At 39.6% G+C, this 21,802-nt stretch overlaps 1 pseudogene; it reads left to right on the top strand.

Annotated features, from left to right (window-relative positions):
* The first annotated feature begins 7,143 nt into the window (after positions 1 to 7,143).
* On the top strand, positions 7,144 to 8,573 carry LOC127675294 (non-POU domain-containing octamer-binding protein-like; annotated as a pseudogene).
* Positions 8,574 to 21,802: the final 13,229 nt, after the last annotated feature.

Consider the following 21,802-nt stretch of genomic DNA (forward strand, 5'->3'; position numbering starts at 1 on the left):
GGTACAACCACTCTGGAAATCAGTCTGGCAGTTCCTCTGAAAACTGGGCACCTCACTTCCAGAAGATCCTGCTATACCACTCCTGGGCATATACCCAGAAGACTCCCCACCATGTAATAAGGATACATGTTCTACTATGTTCATAGCAGCCCTATTTATAATTGCCAGATGCTGGAAAGAACCCAGGTATCCCTCAACAGAAGAGTGGATGCAAAAAATGTGGTATATCTACACAATGGAGTACTATTCAGCCATTAGAAACAATGAATTCATGAAATTCTTAGGCAAATGGATGGAGCTAGAGAACATCATACTAAGTGAGGTAACCCAGACTCAAAAGGTGAATCATGGTATGCACTCACTAATAAGTGGATATTAACCTAGAAAACTGGAATACCCAAAACATAATCCACACATCAAATGAGGTACAAGAAGAAAGGAGGAGTGGCCCCTGGTTCTGGAAAGCCTCAGTGAAACAGTATTCGGCAAAACCAGAATGGGGAAGTGGGAAGGGGTGGGTGGGAGAACAGGGGAAGAGAAGGGGGCTTACGGGACTTTCGGGGAGTGGGGGGTCTAGAAAAGGGGAAATCATTTGAAATGTAAATAAATTATATCGAATAAAAAATTATTAAAAAAAGATTTATAAAACACATTTTTGAAAATCAGAATAAAATAACCCTTTTAAGCTAACTTTAAAAAAAAAAGAATTGACAAATGGGAGCCCATAAAATTGCAAAGTTTCTGTAAGGCAAAGGACCCCATCAAAAGGACAAATCGGCAACCAACAAATTGGGAAAAGATCTTCACCAATCCTACATCAGATAGAGGGCTAATATCCAATATATATAAAGAACTCAAGAAGTTAGACTCCAGAAAACCAAACAACCCTATTAAAAAATCGGGTACAGAGTTAAACAAAGAATTCTCACCTGAAGAACTTCAGATGGTGGAGAAGCATCTTAAAAAATGCTCAACTTCATTAGTCATTAGGGAAATGCAAATCAAAACAACCCTGAGATTTCACCTTACACCAGTCAGAATGGCTAAGATTAAAAATTCAGGAGACAGCAGGTGTTGGAGAGGGTGTGGAGAAAGAGGAACACTCCTCCACTGCTGGTGGGGTTGCAAATTGATATAACCACTCTGGAAATCAGTCTGGCGGTTCCTCCGAAAACTGGGCACCTTACTTCCAGAAGATCCTGCTATACCACTCCTGGGCATATACCTAGAGGATTCCCCACCATGTAATAAGGATGCATGCTCTACTATGTTCATAGCAGCCTTATTTATAATTGCCAGAATTTGGAAAGAACCCAGGTATCCCTCAACAGAAGAGTGGATGCAAAAAATGTGGTATATCTACACAATGGAGTACTATTCAGCCATTAGAAACAATGAATTCATGAAATTCTTAGGCAAATGGATGGAGCTAGAGAACATCATACTAAGTGAGGTAACCCAGACTCAAAAGGTGAATCATGGTATGCACTCACTAATGAGTGGATATTAACCTAGAAAACTGGAATACCCAAAACATAATCCACACATCAAATGAGGTACAAGAAGAAAGGAGGAGTGGCCCCTGGTTCTGGAAAGACTCAGTGAAACAGTATTCGGCAAAACCAGAACGGGGAAGTGGGAAGGGGTGGGTGGGAGGACAGGGGGAGAGAAGGGGACTTATGGGACTTTCAGGGAGTGGGGGGCTAGAAAAGGGGAAATCATTTTAAATGTAAATAAAAAATATGTCGAATAAAAAAAAGTGAAAAAAAAGATTCTGAAGCTAATATGTTGCCTTTTAGCTTACCAACAGAACATTCAAGAAAATCATGCAAGGGAGCATGTTTTTTAAATTAATTATTCCATTCATTTACATCTCAAATGATATCCCACTTCCCCATTACCCCTCTACAAACCTTACATCCCTCATCCATCCTCTCCTCCCTCCACTTAGCCTCTATGAGGGTGCTCTTAGAGGCAGATGCATGCAGGTCTCTGTGCGTTCCAGGCCTGCTTGATTTAATTATACATTTAAATACAGAAAACTACAAATGCTGCTGTTTTATTCTTTGAAATATCGCAAATCAAAGCAAGTTTTCATCAAATTTTATACAATATCTATTAATTTTCCTGTTTTGATTCTATATTTTTGGTGAACATTTTTTAAAATTAACTATGAGTTTATCATATGTATAGGTTTCCTTTAGTTCATGATTTCACATTAATGACAATTTCTGGATCAAGGTATGCATTGTCTTTAAGTTACAATCCTAAAAGTGTTAAATAATAATAAATTCATATACCATAATCTATAGTCATGAGCACAATTAATCTATTACTTGATATATTGCTATATTTAAGAAAAATGAACTAAAAAGTTAAGCTATTAAAATTCCTTACCATATGAAAATATTTTATTTTTGATAGACCATTATCCTAAGAAGGCTATATAAATAAATATATAACTTCAGAAGACCAACTGATGAATATGTTTCTGAAAATTTCTTGAATTTTCAACTTGTACAGAACATAGGCTTTTGAAAATCATACATTAAAATGAAATGAAAATGAAATTTTTAGACAACTCAATGAAACTAGAAAAAATGTTCTGAGTGATATAACCCAGAAATACAAATGATGCATGTTCTTTCTGATATGTTAATACTAACTTCAAGTCTTTAATTACACATGTTTAACATAGAATGCAAAGAAAGCAAGAAGAAAATATGAAGGGTATGTTTTAAGAGAGAGAGAAATAGTACAAAATAAGTAAAATGAAAAAGAAAAAGGAATAAATAATATAGACAGAAACTTTTAAATAGGAAAGTAAATAAAAGAAGATGCAGGGAAATGAGGCAGGGACTAAATGTTGGACTAAAATGAAGGGGGTATGAACAAATGAAAACATATTAACACAATTAAAAGCATAATTTTCCTTCAGTCTCTGCTCCATTTTTTTGTCCCTGTCTTTCCTTTGGACAAGAATATTTCTGGATTTAAATTTTTGAAATGGTTTCACCCATCCCTCAACCAGCATAGTGCCTATATACTGAAGGTGGTCTCTACAGGTTCTATCTCCCCTTTGTTGGATATTTCAGCTAAAGTCATCACTGTTGCGTCCAGGGAGCCTCTTGCTTCCCTGGAGTCTGGGACTTTCTAATGGATACCCGCAGTTCCCCATCCCACAGTGCTACATGTTTCTATTCAATTTCGTGACCCTCTGTACTTTTCTCCTGACGCTTCCAATACCTGATCCTGCTCCCCCTTTTCCCCTCCTCCTCTTTCCCTCCCAGTTCCCTCACTTCCTCTACATCTTGCCATCCAGAGACTGCCCCACCTAGGGATCCATTCCATCTGCAGACACCAAACTCCCATACTATTGCTGATGCCAAGAAGTGCTTGCTGACAGGAGCCTGATATAGCTATCCCCTGAGAGCCTCTATCAGCACCTGACCAATACAGATGCAGGTACTCACAGCCAACCATTGGGCAGAGCCAGGGTACCACAACTGAAGAGCTAGGGGAAGGACTGAAGGAACTGAAGGAGATTGCAACCCCATAGGAAGAACTATCTGTACCACCCAGAGCTCCCAGGGAATAAACCACTAACCAAAGAGTACACATAGAGGGACCCATGCCTTCAGATACATATGTAGCAGTGAATGGCCTTGTCTGACATCAGTGAGATGGGAGGCCATTGGTCCTGTGGACGCTTGATGCCCCAACATTGGGGGATGCTGGAGTAGTGAGACAGAAGTGGATGAGTGGGTGGAGGAGCACCCTAATAGAGGCAAAGGAAAGGGGAGAGAGGAGGGAGGAGATGGGGGTCTGTGGAGTGGTAACCAGGAAGGGAGATATCATTTGAAATGTTAAAAAATAAAATTATTAATAAAAATATAAATAAAAGTATAATTTTAAGTAAATAAAGTTGAAAGGGAGAATACCTGCATGGATGGATAATACTGCTCCTAGATGCTGTAAATTACTTTAAAAAAAAAAAAAAAAAAACTGAAAAGGCCGCCTCAATCCTACCAGTCAGGACTTTCAGCAGAGGAATAAGGACATCAACCTACCCACAAAACTTTTGACCCAGAATTTGTCCTGTCTACAAGAAATGCAGGGATAAAGATGGTACAGAGATATAGGGAACAGCCTACCAACAACTGGTCCAACATGAGACCCATCTCATGGGCTAGCACCAATCCATAACACTATTAATGATACTCTGTTATGCTTGCAGGCAGGATCCTATCATAACTGTTCTCTGAGAGGCTCCACCCATCATCTGGCTGAAACATATTCAGATACCTACAGCCAAACCTTGGACAGAGGTTGGAAACTCTTATGGAAGAATTCGAGGAAGGATTGAAGGCCTAGAGGGGATATGGCCCGAAAGACAGAGTCAAAAAACCTGGACCCTTTGGGGCTCGCAGAGACTGAACCACCAACAAAACAGCATACTCAGGCTAAACCTAGACCTCCCTGTACATATGAAGCAGATATGTAGTGTAGTCTTCATATGAGTGCTGAAAAATTGGAGCACGGGCTATCCCAAAGGCTGTTGCCTGTCTGTGGGATATGTTTTTCAAGATGAGCTGCCTTGTCTGGCCTCAGTGGGAAAAGAAGTGAGTAGCTGCACAGAGACTAGATGTGCCACAGTCAGGGGATACTAGAGGAGTGGGAGTTTCCACCTTCTAAGAGCAGAATAAGAGGGAGGATGGGGGGTGATAGTTTGGAAGGGAGGAGAGCAGTGATCAGGATGTAAAGTGAATAAAGAACAAAATAGAAAAAAATGGATTATTTGTCATTTTCTGTGGAGGAGGATGTGAAAAGATAGTAGGAATCAGAGGGGGTGGAGGACACCAGGAAAACAAGGACTTCAGGGTTAATTAAGCAAGGTACATACATGCTCACTGAGACTGAAGCAGCAAGCACAGGACCTTCATGGGTCTGCATTGGTATGCACATGATACACATTAGTCCTCTCTTTATATACTGTAGCTATTAGCTTAGTATTTTTATGGGACTTTTGACTATGAGAATGATTGGGTCTGTAATTCTTGTGCCTGCTCTTGGGACTTTTCCTTCTGTCAGGATACCATGCCCAAATTTAATATATTGGTTTTTATTCACCTTATTGTATTTTATTTTATTATGTTTGATTGTTAACTCTTAGAAGCCTTTTCTTTTCTAATGGTAGAAAAGATATAGATCTGAAGAGGAGAGTAGGTGGGAAGGAACTGGGGGGAGTAGAGGGAGGGAAAAGTATAATCAGGATATATTGGATGAGAAAAAATATGTATTTTCAATAAAAAGCAGATTATTTGTGATTTTCTGCATTCAAATTATTAGAGTATTTTTTAAAACATTTGATATACTGAAGTATAAATTACATGGATTGTAACTGACAAATTATAAATATGCACATCATTCATCTAACTTTTTAAAAAATAACATATTTCTAAGAGGATAATTTTAGATTTACAGAAAAAATTGAACAGAAAGTAGAGAGAGGATTTCATAAGCATGACATATTATTGCCTGCTAATTTTTCATTAATGATTTGTTTTTATAATTAATGAACTAACATTGATAAATTGGTGTTAACTAAAGCCCATGATTTATACTAAGATATCGTCTTTATTTTGAACAAAGTCATGATGAATAAATAACTACACATATATAGCATTCCATTAGCATAAAAACTATTTTGACCACTCTGAAAATTCTCTATGCTTTACCATTTAACTGTCTCTCCCTGTTCCCCAACCTCAGGATAGGACTGATTTTTATCTTTGCATACCAGTTCTTAGTAACCCGTATGCATATAAAGATTGGACAGTTTTTCTTTCTGTAGATTCCTCTACAACTTTTAATAAAATTTTGTTTCATTTTAATTTTGAAACAAGGTCTCTAACACTGTAGTTCAAGATGTCTGTAATTTACCATGTAATTTAAGTTGGCTTTGAATTCATGTAAACCTTATTTCAGGTTCATTTCTGGGTGCTGTGTGACTCACTATTCTCTGAAAATTTCATAATTTTTACTGAATGCCATGGAAGGCATATCCTAGGTTTATTCTCAGGTGTTTGGTAGTTGTCAGTGCCAGTATTTACTGTTATAATGAACTAGCTATCTTCCAACTGTTTGTTAGCAGAACAACCTTGCTAACTGTTTGCTACTTGAGGATTCTTCAACAAGCATGTCTTTGGAGAATACTTGTATATTTGTCTTTCCAGTTATGTCTCCTTCACCTATCTTCTAATCACTAGGCAAGATACTAAGCACATGAGACTAAAAGTAGAAAAGGCAGAAACATACCATGTTCCTTATTTAAAATAAAATATTTTGAGTTTTCTCATAAAGTACTTGCTGCAGACATTTTGAAAATTAATAAACATTAATTTTGTTTATTTTTGTTGTTTTGATATAAGGCCTCACTACATAGCCCTGGCTGTTCTGGTTCTCACCTGTAGACCAGGTGGCCTCGAACTCACAGAGATCCACCAGCTTCTGCCTCTTAAGTACTTGGATTGAAGGCTCGCACCACAATACCTAGCATAATATTGGTCACTTTGTAATGATAGTTTAAGGCCAAGCCAAAAAGAATAAAATAAAATAAAATAAAATAAAATAAAATAAAATAAAATAAAATAAAATAAAATATGTTCAGAAGCTTATTAGATATTATAGAGGGGACACACAAGTAAAAATTAATCCATAATGCACTTAGTAACAGTATAAGATGGAAGAAAATAAAGGGTATTGAAGACAGTGGTATGAATTTCCAACATATATACATATGTACATATGCGTGCAACATATATGCATATATAAATGTATGTACACATATATACCTACGTACATCTATGCATCTATACATATACATATACATATACATATACATATACATATACTTATACATATGTATACTCACACATATGAATAATAAGAATGTTAAGAGGTAAGAAAGGGAGTGAATAAAGAGGCAATATTGGTAATATTAATAATCTTTCAGGGGACAGTGGATGCTGTGCAGCATTACCCTTACTTAGAGCAAAGAACTGTGGGTAGAGGCAGTCGAGGTTAGAGAGCACTGGGAGGCAGACACTTTGCTGTGTTCAAATCAAAGTCAAGGGTGCAAGAATGAAGAACAATAAAACCTTTAACTTGGAGAAGCAGAATCATACTCCAAGGAAACATCATCAACATCACCAGCAACAGCACCAGCAGCAGCAGCAGCAGCAACAGCCACCCCCACCAATACCTGCGAATGGACAGAAGGCCACCAGTCAGAATGAATGCTTGACTATTAATCTGAAGAATTTTAGGAAACCAGGAGAGAAGACCTTAACCCAACATAGTCGTCTCTTTGTGGGCAATCTTCCCCCTGACATCACTGAAGAGGAAATGAGGAAACTTTTTGAGAAATATGGAAAAGTAGGAGAAGTTTTCATTCATAAGGATAGACTTTGGCTTTATTCTCTTAGAAACAAGAATCCTAACGGAAATTGCCAAAGTGGAGCTGAACAATATACCACTCCGTGGAAAGCAGCTGTGAGTACACTTTGCCGGTCATAGTGGATCGCTTATAATTTGCAACATTCCTCAGTATATGTTCAACAAACTGCTAGAAGAAGCTTTTTCTGTGTTTGGCCAGGTGGAGAGGGCTGTAGTCATTGTTGATGATCGAGGAAGGCCCTCGGAAAGGCATTGTTGAGTTCTCAGGGGAGCCAGCTCTTGGAAAGCTCTGGACAGATGCAGTGAAGGCTCCTTCTTGCTAACCACGTTTTCTCAGCCTGTGACTATGGAGCCTATGAACCAGTTAGATGATAAAGAGGGGATTCCAGAGAAGCTGGTTCTAAAACAAAACAAAACAAAATAAAACAAAAAACTCAGCAATTTCACAAAAAGTGAGAACAGTCACCCAGATTTGCACAGCCTGGGTCCTTTGAGTATGAGTATGCCATGTGCTGGAAGGCACTCATTGAGATGGAGAAGCAACAGCAGGATCAAACCAGCCAGAACATCAAGGAGGCTTGTAAGAAGCTGGAGATAGAGATGGAGGCAGCACGCCATGAGCACCAGGTTATGCTAATGAGGCAGGATTTGATGAGATGTCAAGAAGAGCTTCAGAGGATGGAGGAGCTGCATAACCAAGATTCAGAAATGGGAGCAATTAGAACTCAGGTAGGAGGAGGAACACAGGCGCTGTGAGGAAGAGATGCAGAGACAATGAGAAGAAATGATGCAAAGAAAACAGAAAGGATTCAAGGGAACCTTTCCTGATTCAAGAAAGCAAGAGATACGGGATGGGCCAAATGACTATGGGAGGTGCTATGGGCATAAACATTAGAGGCACCATGTCCCCTGCTCCTGTGCCACCTGGTACTCCAGCTCCTCCAGGACCTGCCACTATGATGCCAGATGGAACCCTTGGATTGACCCTACCAACAACTGAACATTTTGGCCAAGCTGTTACAATGGAAGGAGTTGGAGCAATTGGGGGAACTCCTGCATTCAACTGTCCAGCTCCAGGAACTGAATTTGCTCCAAATAAATACTGCAGATATTAGATAAAGTTGCATTATCTAGTTTCCTGCAGCCCTTAAAAGGGGAGCTCTTTTTGGACTAGCCAGAATTCTACCCTGGAAAAGTGTTAAGGGTTCTTCCCAATAGATAGGTCTTCCCTGCTTGTACTACTCTAGGGAGAATGCTTGAAGGCAGAGGGGCAAGGGAGGGGTGATATTTAACAAGTCAAAGTCTGTGGTATAGTGCTTTATCAACTCTTTCTGGTGCATTCCTGAAGTATACTGATTGTTGAGGGCCTGGAGAAGCATAGGAAAATGGACTCAGAGCTCCATTAACCCTGATCATTCCTTCTCTCTCCATTGGGTTTTAATTACTTTCTCATCAACCCCAGAGACACTGCCATATATACCACAAAACATAAACATCCTCCAATGACCTAACCCCATTCTTCCATTCACTCCCAGGTAAGAATTCAGACAAATGTCCACAGAGGTTACAGCGCACATACGGTTCTGTTATAAATCATATATGACCCCTTCACGTCCTAAGGAAGACATTTTCTCTTAGAAGTTTTCATTTAGTATATCTTAAAAGAATCTCGTGATAACTTGCCTCCATCTTTTTCTCAGGTAAGAACTACACTTTTGTGTCTCTCATGTTGCTGTTCAGAGCTTTTCTTGATAGGCCTAGTACAATCTTGGGAACAGGGTTGCTGAGCGTTGAAGGTCTGACTTAGTCTTACTCTTAGTTTTGCCTATCTTAGATAGCTATGCTGTGCATATTTATTGGTGTACTATGATTTATTCCTGATACCTTCGATTTGAATTTTTTTTTCTGAGAAATGGTGCAGTAATGTAGCATCACCTTATTAAAATACATTTGAAGCCTTAAAAATAATCTTTCAATTTAACTGTCTTATTTCTTTAATGAATCATGTTTTTGATGTATCTAAAGAATAATAGCCAAACCAAAGATCATCACTACTTCCTTTTGTGCAGTATACTAAATATAATTGCAGTTATGCTTTCCATTCAGGTGTATGATTCTCACTGATTTAATTTTCATAGAAGTTATAAGATGTGTGTCTGAGAATTAGTACATAGATATCTAATTTTTGAGTACAGATTATTAAAAAGATTATCCTTTGAAGTATTCATGATCCTCTGTTAAAGACCAATTCACCATATTTTGTCAATCTATCTTTAGACTCTGTTTGACTAATGAAATTGTATAATACTTTGCTAGTACTAATAAGTATTATAGGAATTATTTGAGCTTTATAGTAAACCTTGAAGCCAGGTGACAATGGCATTTTGATTTTGTTCTTTTTTAGGATTGTGTTAGTTATGCTGAGTCTTTAGACTCTGTACATACACTTTTAGGATTGCTTTGTTGATTTTAACAAAATAAATTGCTGTCATTTTCAAGGGAATCTGCAATCTGTTGATCAAGTCAGAAAGATCTGAGATCCTAACCATAGGTTTTCCTATTCATACACATGGAATTTGTCTCTATTGATTTAGATCTTAGATTCTTCTGCCACCGTTTGGTTGTTTTTCTCCTATGGATTTTTTAAAATAGTCATACCTAAGCAATTCATTTTTGGTATTAATGAAAGATAATTTTGTTATTATTTTAATATCCAACTTCCCATTGCTGAAGATACAAAGAAATTAGATGTTATGCTGCTTTTGCATAATGTAAACATAGTACAACATTTTAAAATAGTTTGTAAGTTTGAATATTGTCATGTAACAATTGTATGCAAAATGATACTGATGTTGTTACTTCATTTAAATCCACATTGATTTAATTTCCCTTCATTATATTGTCTTACATTATAGGTGAAGCCTACAATAAGTTCAGATTTTCTATTTAATCCAATATGTATGTGTTTAATAGTATTTTAATACTCTATTAAGGTTTAATTTAAAATAACTGGTGTTATATGCCCATGGGGACTTTTAACAAATTGGGAAAAGATCATTACCAACCCTACATCCAACAGAGGGCTAATATTGACATATACAAAGAACTCAAGAAGTTAGACTCCAGAGATCCAAATAACCCTATTAAAAGTGGGGTACAGAGTTAAAGAATTTTCACCTGAGGAATTTCAAATGGCTGAGAAGTACCTTAAGAAATGTTCAACATCATTAATCATTAGGGAAATGCAAATCAAAATAACCCTGAGATTTCACCTCACGCCAGTCAGAATGGGTATGATCAAAAACTCAGGAAACAACAGGTGCTGGCAAGGATGTGGAGAAAGAGGAACAGTCCTCCACTGCTGGTGGGATTGCAAGATGGTACCACTATTCTGGAAATCAGTCTGGCAGTTCCTCAGAAAGCTGGGCATGATACTACTAGAGGACCCCACTATAACACTCCTGGGCATATACCCAGAGGATTCCCCAGCATGCAATAAGGGCACCATGTTCCACTATGTTCATAGCAGCCCTATTTATAATAGCCAGAAGCTAGAAAGAACACAGATGTCCCTCAACGGAGGAATGGATTCAGAAAAGGTGGCATATTTACACAATGGAAGAGAAAGTTCCTGAACAGAACACCAATAGCTTATGCTCTAAGATCAAGAATTGACAAATGGGACCTCATAAAATTACAAAGTTTCTGTAAGGCAAAGGACACCATCAAAAGGACAAATCGGCAACCAATAAATTGGGAAAAGATCTTCACCAATCCTACATCAGATAGAGGGCTAATATCCAATATATATAAAGAACTCAAGAAGTTAGACTCCAGAAAACCAAACAACCCTATTAAAAAATGGGGTACAGAGTTAAACAAAGAATTCTCACCTGAAGAACTTCAGATGGCGGAGAAGCATCTTAATAAATGTTCAACTTCATTAGTCATTAGGGAAATGCAAATCAAAACAACCCTAAGATTTCATCTTACACCAGTCAGAATGGCTAAGATTAAAAATTCAGGAGACAGCAAATGTTGGAGAGGATGTGGAGAAAGAGGAACACTCCTCCACTGCTGGTGGTGTTGCAAATTGGTACAACCACTCTGGAAATCAGTCTGGCGGTTCCTCTGAAAACTGGGCACCTCACTTCCAGAAGATCCTGCTATACCACTCCTAGGTATATACCCAGAGAATTCCCTACCATGTAATAAGGATACATGCTCTACTATGTTCATAGCAGCCCTATTTATAATTGCCAGATGCTGGAAAGAACCCAGGTATCCCTCTACAGAAGAGTGGATGCAAAAAATGTGGTATATCTACACAATGGAGTACTATTCAGCCATTAGAAACAATGAATTCATGAAATTCTTAGGCAAATGGATGGAGCTAGAGAACATCATACTAAGTGAGGTAACCCAGACTCAAAAGGTGAATCATGGTATGCACTCACTAATAAGTGGATATTAGCCTAGAAAACTGGAATACCCAAAACATAATCCACACATCAAATGAGGTACAAGAAGAATGGAGGTGTGGCCCCTTGTTCTGGAAAGACTCAGTGAAGCAGTATTCAGCAAAACCAGAACAGGGAAGCGGGAAGGGGTGGGTGGGAGGACGGGGGAGAGAAGGGGACTTACGGGACTTTCGGGGAGTGGGGGGCTAGAAAAGGGGAAATCATTTGAAATGTAAATAAAAAATATATCGAAAAAAAACAATGAATTCATGAAATTCTTAGGCAAATGGGTGGAACTGGAAAATATCATCCTAAGTGAGGTATCACAATCACAAAAGAACACATATGGTATGCACTCACTGATAAGTGGATATTAGCCCAGAAGCTTGGAATACCCAAGACACAATTCACATATCAAATGATGCCCAAGAAGAAGGAACAAAGTATGGATACTCTGGTCCTTCTTAGAAGGGGGAAGAAAATGCCCACAGAAGGAGATAAAGAGACAAAGTGTGGAGCAGAGTCTGAGGGAAGGACCATACAGAGACTACCCTACCTAGTGATCCATCCCATATACAGTTACAAAATCCAGATACTATTATTGATGCCCACAAGTACTTGCTAACTGAAGCCAGATATAGCTGTCACCTGGAAAGCCTTGCTAATGCATGATGAATACAGAGGGTGACACTCTCAGCCATCCATTGATCTGAGCACAGAGTCCCCAATGGGGGATCTAGAGAAAGGACCCAAGGAGCTGAAGGGGTTTGCAGTGCCTTAAGAAGAACAACAATATGAGCCACCCAGTACTCCCAGAGCTCCCAGGGAGAAAACATCAACCAGATAGTGCACATGGTATTACCCACGGCTATAGACACATAGGCAGCAGAGGATGGCCTTGTTGGAAATCAAAAGGAGGAGAGGCCGCTGGTCCTGGAAAGGCTCAGTGCAGCAGTGTAGGGGATACCAGGACAGGGAAGTGGGAGGAGGTTGTTGGGGGAACAGAGGGAGGGAAGAGGGCTTATGGGACTTTCAGGGGGTGGGGAACCAGGAAAGGGGAAATCATTTGAAATGTAAATAAAGACTATATCTAATAAAAAAGAAAATATTTTTAAAAATTCATTTTTATATAAACAAGTGCTCTATTGCATATATATCTGCATGCCAGAAGGGTGTTTCATATCTCAGTATAGATGGTTATGAACAACCATGTAATTCCTGGGGTTGAACTCACAACTTCTGTAAGGACAGCCAGTGCTCTTAAGCACTGTGCCATCTCTCCAGACCCATCCCCACATGGAGATTTTATTCCTTTTATTTCACTCTATAATGATACTCTGTGGCAAGGTTTCTTAATTTGAAGTGTGTTTTATTTGAAATTAATATAGCTGTGATAGCTTTTATATACCTTCCTCTCCTCTACTCATATCAGGCTCTGGTAACTATTATATTCTCTACGTCTTTGATTTAAGTCTTCTAGTTTCCATATATAAGCATGAATGTATAACACCTGTCATTCTGCGCCTGAAATATTCCACTTAATATTTCCAACGTACCACTCTCTTGATCCTAATAACAGAATACACACTAATTTGGCAATAGATGACTAATTTGGCATTGTGAATATATATCACACATTCTTTTATATTTTATATTTTATATTTATATTTTATAATTCTTTTATAATTCATGTACAACTTGTAAATAGAAAAAGTTTGATATTATGAGTAGTGTTGTAATAAACAAGCAAGTACAGATGTATTTTTACATAATGGTTTTAATTACTTTTGTGGTATTTCTGGATCATGTCAGATTTTCTTGTCTTTTTATTGTTTTGTTTTGTTTTGTTTGCTTGTTTGTTTGTTTGCTTTTTGGACTTGATGCATAGGAGTTTTCAATTTCCACATTTATTATATTAACTATAAATATATTTAATTCTAATTTATTTAATAGTATCTTACTGGCTGGTTTTGTTTGTCAACTTGACACAGGCTGGAGTTATAACAAAGAAAGGAGTTTCAGTTGGGGAAGTGCCTCCATGAGATCCAACTGTGGGGCATTTTCTCAATTAGTGATCAAGTGGGAGGGCCCCTTGTGGGTGGTGCCATCCCTGGGCTGGTGTTCTTGAGTTCTATATGAGAACAGGCTGAGCAAGCCAGGGGAAGCAAGGAACATCCCTCCATGGCCTTCGCATCAGCTCCTGCTTCCTGACCTGCTTGAGTTCCTGTCCTGACTTCTTTTTGTGATGAACAGCAATGCAGAACTGTAAGCAGAATAAACCCTTTCTCCCCAGCTTGCTTCTTGGTCATGATGTTTGTGCAGGAATAGAAACCCTGACTAAGACAGTATACTTGTCTATGTAAGGGTATGTACACCTGATTTCAGGTGCCCATAGAAGTCAGAGGTAGGTATTAAATCCCCTAGAGTTGGAGATACAACTAAGTGTTTGTGAGTTTCCAGTCATGGTGCTGGAAGCTAAATTCAGGTCCTCTGGAAGATCAGTAAGCACTTTAATGACATAGCTCCTTTCTAGCCCCTCATTGTGGTTTTGATTTGCATTTTCTTGATGATTAGCTCTGCTGAAATTTCTTTCATACATTTGCTCATTCTTTCTTGTATATTCTTTTCTGGGAAATGTCTACTTTGGTCATTCATTCACTTTTTAACTGGACTATCATTATGCATTTATTTAACTTCTCATGTACTTGGTTAAATTTTTACGTATTCTGGTAGTTAATCATTTCTTAGGTTAATCATTTGAAAATATTTTCTTTAATCAAGTAGTAGGCCATTTTCTCTTTATAATTTCTTTTAAGACAAATGCCACTGTAAATAACTTCCTCAACTTTTATGAACCTAGGAAAAACTGTTTTCTTCAGTGCTCTCTCTCCCCTGCAATGTTTGTACCAAGTAAATTCTGTTCATGATCACAGAGGAGTTTCCTCATAAATGATTAGTGTTTTCAAAAGTCAGAAATCTTATGGGCTAGAGGTATGAGTTGAAGAAAAATCTATGCTTCATGAGTTTAGAACTCTGGATTTTGTCCACAGTAACTTACCTACCAATTCTAAAGTATCGGGCAATAGACACCTTGACCATAATATGTCAGTATGGATAACATTTTTCTTCATATAATTAAAATGCCTGGGGTTTCATTAATCTGAATTTTCTTTCCTTTCCTTTCCTTTCCTGTCCTGTCCTGTCCTGTCCTGTCCTGCCCTGCCCTGCCCTGCCCTGCCCTGCCCTGCCCTGCCCTGCCCTGCCCTGCCCTGCCCTACCTTTTTCCAGGTTTGGGCAAACTTTGGCCATTGTTCTTTAAATAAAATTTCATACCTTTTCTCCCATCCTTTTAAAAACTTCCTTACAATTGAACTATTACTACATATGATCTCCTTTCTTCAGTATTTTTTTCAACTTTTACTTTGGGTTGGGTGGTTACAAGTGACATATTTCAAGTTCCCTGGTTCTTTTATTTTGTTCAATTATGCTGTTGAAATTTGCTAATCAATTTTCCAGTTCTGTTACTATGTTCTTCAGCTACAAAATATCTATTTGATTCTTGGTAATATTTTCCAAATTGGAGGCTGGAGAGATGGCTCAGAGGTAAGAACATCTTGCTGATCTTCTAGTGAACGTAAGTCCCACATGTTGACTGATAGCCATCTGCAACTTCTGTCCCAGTGAATCCAATGCCCTCTTCCAGCCTCTGTAGTTATCAAGCATGTATGTAGTTCACAGACAAGCATATAGTCAAAGCACTCACACATAAAAATAAGCATTAAAAATATAAAAATAACTAAAAATATATTTTGATGTCATTTTTTTTGAGACAGGGTTTCTCTGTGTAGCCCTGACTGTCCTGGAACTCACTCTTTACACCAGAGTGGCCTCGAACTCAGAAATCCACCTGCCTTTGCCTCTCAATTGCTGGGCTTAAAGGAATGGGCCACCACTGCCTGAATCTATCTGATTTTTACATCTACAGTTTGCTTGAACTCATACAAAATTTCTAGTGGTTATTTTGAACTATTTGTTAGAGAACTTTCCATTTCTTTTCCAGTAGCTGATTACACATTGATTTTAGTAGTATCTGTCTGTAGAATTGCATATTGTATTATTTGACAACAGCAATCTACTAGTCTACTTTCCTTTGTTCTTAGCTGTAGCATCAAACATCTAAAGATGCTGGCTTTTCATCATATAACACAGGTACTAGTATGTACCCTAAAAGCTGTGTGCTAGACTCTATAATCCCATTCTACTCCCTGTCTTCTAAAAGAATGCTCCTGGTATGCAGACAAGGCCGCGGCGGTGGCGGCAGCGGCAGCAGTAGCTGGTCCAGCTGAAGGGCCATCAGCGGTGGAACCAAGGCGAAACAGGGTCCAGTTAGGCCCTGCGCCCACGACCACTGACCTTCGCTGACCAGCCAGACGGCAAGCAGCTGCGGTTCTGTGGAGCCTTTCGCTGCATGGAAGCCACTTCAGAACTCGGCTTCCCGCCAGTCAGGAGAGACTCACCTCCATCTTGATTCCGGGCTCCAGAGATCCGACAGACTGAGGTACACAAACATAATCCTAGGCCCAACACCGCAGGGGTCTGAGCCTGACAGGCGTTGGCCTGCACCCAGGCCCTGGGCTGTTCGAGTGGCCATCGGGGCGCCAACCCAGCCAGGAGTTTTTTTTGCCCTGGCCGGTGCACGCGCCGCCATTTTGCCTACAGGACCCAGAGTGCTCGGGAGGGCAGAGACTGCTAACAAGCATAGCCTGAGGCTAACAAAACGGGGGTCTAGGCCCCAAAAGGCACAGGACTGACCCCAAGAACTGGGCGGCTTGGTGGGCCATCTGTGTGTCAACCCGCCCAGGAGGTTATTAGCGCAACAGACTCTCCCGGTGCTTTCGGGGAGCGGACGCGCACGCCCGCCATCCGGGTCACCTGGCGGACCCAAATAATAGTCATAGCCATAGGGGAACTTTGCTCGGACCTTGGCCTCCCAGGCTTTTGCCTGGACTCAGGGCCTGGGCGACAAGGCTAACCTAGTGTGCGCCAGCACGGTTGGGGAAATCGGCTGCCCAGCAGAGTGAGCTGAACACAGGGGAGGTCACAGCAGCATACACCTTCGGAGCTCCCTGGGGGTGGACACGGGTTCCATCTGGTCCACAGACACAATCTGGGGCAAGGCCTCAGGCAGAAGCCCTCAGGTCAACTCTCTCCGCTTCAGATCAGCCTGGGTGGCCGCACCACATCTCCAGGTCCCTCAAGAGGCTAGTGGGGGCTTCCGGGCGGCCAGCTGGGAGAAGTCGGTGTGCTCCAATAAATCCTGCAGGCCCCGGCGGGAGCCTTCAGGTGCCTGCTTCGGGATCTGAACAGCCTGGACAACAGCACCCTGTCTACAGGCAGTGCAGGGTGTAAGCTGTGCACCAGAGGCCACCTGGGAAGGGGCAGCTTGCACTGGTGAGCCCAGCACTGACAAGACCAAGTAACACCAGTGAGAGCTAGATGGCAAAAGGCAAACGCAGGAACGTCACTAACAGAAATCAAGGCAATATGGCAACATCTGAACCCAATTCTCCTCTACCAGCAAGTCCTGGATACCCCATCACACCAGTAAAACAAGATTTGGATTTAAAATCACTGGTCATGATGCTGGTACAGGAACACATGAAGGACATTCAGGAGAAAATGGATCAAAAGTTAGAAGCCCTTGCAAGGGAAACACAAAAATCATTGAAAGAAATCCAGGAGAATACAAAAGCCAACAAGGAGGAAATGCAAAAAACACTTAAAGAAATACAGGAGAACTTTGGTCAACAGGCTGAGGTCATGAAAGAAAAAACACAAAAATCTCTTAAAGAATTACAGGAAAGCACAAACAAGCAAGTGAAGGAGCTAAGCAAAACCATTCAGGATCTAAAATCAGAAGTAGAAACAACTAAGAAAACTCGAAAGGAGACAACTTTGGAGATAGAAAGCCTTGGGAAGAAATCAGGGGACAGAGATGCAAATATCAACAACAGAATACAAGAAATAGAAGAAAGAATCTCAGATGCTGAAGATTCCATAGAAACCATGGACTCAACAGTTAAAGAAAATGCAAAATGCAAAAAGCTTGTAACCCAAAATATCCAGGAAATCCAGGACACAATGAGAAGACCAAACCTAAGGATTATAGGCATAGATGAGAGTGAAGATTTACAACTTAAAGGGCCAGCAAATATCTTCAATAAAATTATGGAAGAAAACTTCCCTAACCTAAAGAGAGAGATGCCCATGAATATACAAGAAGCCTACAGAACTCCAAACAGACTGGATCTGAGCAGAAAAACCTCCCATCACATAATAATCAAAACCCAAAATGTACTAAACAAAGAAAGATTATTAAAGGCAGTAAGAGAAAAAGGCCAAGTAACATATAAAGGAAGACCTATCAGAATCACAGCAGACTTTTCACCTGAGACTATGAAGGCTAGAAGGTCCTGGGCAGATCTCATGCAGACTCTAAGAGAACACAAATGCCAACCAAAACTACTATATCCAGCAAAACTCTCAATCACCATAGATGGAGAAACTAAGATATTTCATGACAAAACCAAGTTTACCCAATATCTATCCACAAACCCAGCCCTAAAAAGGATAATAGGAGGACAACACCAATACAAGGAGGGAAACTTCACCCTGAAAAAAGCAAGATAGTAACCTTTCATCAAACCCAAAAGAAGTTAAGCAATCAAATTTAAAACATAACGTCAAAAATGATAGGAAGTAACAATCACTATTCCTTAATATCTCTTAACATCACTGGACTCAATGCCCCAATAAAAAGACACAGACTAACTGACTGGATACGTAAACAGGACCCTACATTTTGCTGCTTACAGGAAACACACCTCAGGGTCAAAGACAAACACTACCTTAGAGTAAAAGGCTGGAAGACAATTTTACAAGCAAATGGTCTCAGGAAACAAGCTGGAGTAGCCATTTTAATATCAGATAAAACTGACTTTCAACCCAAAGTCATCAAAAGAGACTCTGAGGGACACTTCTTGCTGGTCAAAGGAAAAATAGAACAAGAAGAACTCTCAATCCTGAACATCTATGCTCCAAATGCAAGGGCACCCTCTTTCATAAAAGAAACTTTATTAAAACTCAAAGCACACATTGCACCTAACACAATAATTGTGGGTGACTTCAACACTGCACTTTCCTCAATGGACCGATCAGGAAAACAGAAACTAAACAAGGACACAATGAAACTAATTGAAGCTTTGGACCAATTAGATTTAACTGATATATATAGAACATTCTATCCTAAAACAAAAGAATATACCTTTTTTTCAGCACCTCATGGTACCTTCTCCAAAATCGACCATATAATTGGTCACAAGACAGACCTCAACAAATATAAGAAGATAGAACTAATCCCATGCCTCCTATCTGATCACTATGGAATAAAAGTGGTCTTCAATAGCAACAGAAACAACAGAAAACCCACATACATGTGGAAATTGAACAATACTCTACTCAATGATACCTTGGTCAAGGAAGAAATAAAGAAAGAAATTAAAGACTTTTTAGAACACAATGAAAATGAAAACACAACATACCCAAATCTATGGGACACAGTGAAAGCAGTGCTAAGAGGAAAACTCATAGCCCTGAGTGCCTCCAAAAAGAAAATGGAGAGAGCATACATTACCAACTTAATGACAGACCTGAAAGCCCTAGAACAAAAAGAAGCTATTTCACCCAGGAGGAGTAGAAGGCAGGAAATCATCAAACTCAGGGCCGAAATCAATCAAGTAGAAACAAAGAGAACCATACAAAAAATCAACAAAACCAGGAGCTGGTTCTTTGAGAAAATCAACAAGATAGATAAACCCTTAGCCAGACTGACCAAAGGGCACAGAGAAAGTATACAAATTAACAAACTTAGAAATGAAAATGGAGACATAACAACGGAAACTGAGGAAATCCAAAAAATCATCAGATCTACTACTACAAGAGCCTGTACTCAACACAACTGGAGAATCTGGAGGAAATGGACAATTTCCTTGACAGATACCAAATACCAAAATTAAATCAGGACCAACTAGACCATCTGAACAGTCCCATAAAGCCTAAAGAAATAGAAGGAGTCATAGAAAGTCTTCCAACCAAAAAAAGCACAGGACCAGATGGTTTCAGTGCAGAATTCTACCAGACCTTCAAAGAAGAGTTAACACCAATACTCTTCAAACTATTCCACAAAATAGAAACAGAAGGAACACTACCCAATTCCTTCTACGAAGCCACAATTACGCTGATACCAAAGCCACACAAAGATCCAACAAAGAAAGAGAACTTCAGACCAATTTCCCTTATGAACATCGATGCAAAAATACTCAATAAAATTCTTGCCAACCGAATCCAAGAACACATCAAAACGATCATCCACCATGATCAAGTAGGCTTTATCCCGGGAATGCAGGGTTGGTTCAATATACGGAAATCCATCAATACAATCCACTACATAAACAAACTCAAAGAACAAAACCACATGGTCATTTCATTGGATGCTGAAAAAGCATTTGACAAAATTCAGCATCCCTTCATGCTTAAAGTCTTGGAGAGAACAGGAATTCAAGGCCCATACCTAAACATAGTAAAAGCAATATACAGCAAACCGGTAGCCAGCATCAAACTAAATGGAGAGAAACTTGAAGCAATCCCACTGAAATCAGGGACCAGACAAGGCTGCCCCCTTTCTCCTTATCTTTTCAATATTGTACTTGAGGTACTAGCTCGGGCAATTCGACAACATAAGGAGGTCAAAGGGATACAAATTGGAAAGGAGGAAGTCAAACTATCATTATTTGCAGACGACATGATAGTCTACCTAAGTGACCCAAAAAACTCCACTAGAGAGCTCCTACAGCTGATAAACAACTTCAGCAAAGTGGCAGGTTATAAAATCAACTCAAGCAAATCAGTGGCCTTCCTATACTCAAAGGATAAGCAGGCTGAGAAAGAAATTAGGGAAATGACCCCCTTCACAATAGCCACAAACAGTATAAAGTATCTTGGGGTGACTCTTACCAAACATGTGAAAGATCTGTATGACAAGAACTTCAAGACTCTGAAGAAGGAAATGGAAGAAGACCTCAAAAAATGGGAAAACCTCCCATGCTCATGGATCGGTAGAATCAATATAGTTAAAATGGCCATTTTGCCTAAAGCACTATACAGATTCAATGCAATACCCATCAAAATCCCAACTCAATTCTTCACAGAGTTAGAAAGAGCAATTATCAAATTCATCTGGAACAACAAAAAACCCAGGATAGCTAAAACTATTCTCAGCAGCAAAAGAAAATCTGGGGGAATCAGTATCCCTGACCTCAAGCAATACTACAGAGCAATAGTGTTAAAAACTGCATGGTATTGGTACAGTGACAGGCAGGAGGATCAATGGAACAGGATTGAAGATCCAGAAATGAACCCACACACCTATGGCCACTTGATCCTCGACAAAGAGGCTGAAAACATCCAATGGAAAAAAGATAGCCTTTTCAACAAATGGTGCTGGTTCAACTGGAGGTCAGCATGCAGAAGAATGCGAATTGATCCATCCTTGTCTCCTTGTACTAAGCTCAAATCCAAATGGATCAAGGACCTCCACATAAAGCCAGACACTCTGAAGCTAATAGAAAAGAAACTGGGGAAGACCCTTGAGGACATCGGTACAGGGAGAAAGTTTCTGAACAGAACACCAATAGCGTATGCTCTAAGAGCAAGAATTGACAAATGGGACCTCATAAGGTTACAGAGTTTCTGTAAGGCAAAGGACACCATCAAGAGGACAGATCGGCAACCAACAAACTGGGAAAAGATCTTCACCAATCCTACAT

The sequence above is a fragment of the Apodemus sylvaticus genome, chromosome X (genome assembly GCF_947179515.1).
Source record: "Apodemus sylvaticus chromosome X, mApoSyl1.1, whole genome shotgun sequence".
NCBI classification, from domain to species: Eukaryota; Metazoa; Chordata; class Mammalia; order Rodentia; family Muridae; genus Apodemus; species Apodemus sylvaticus.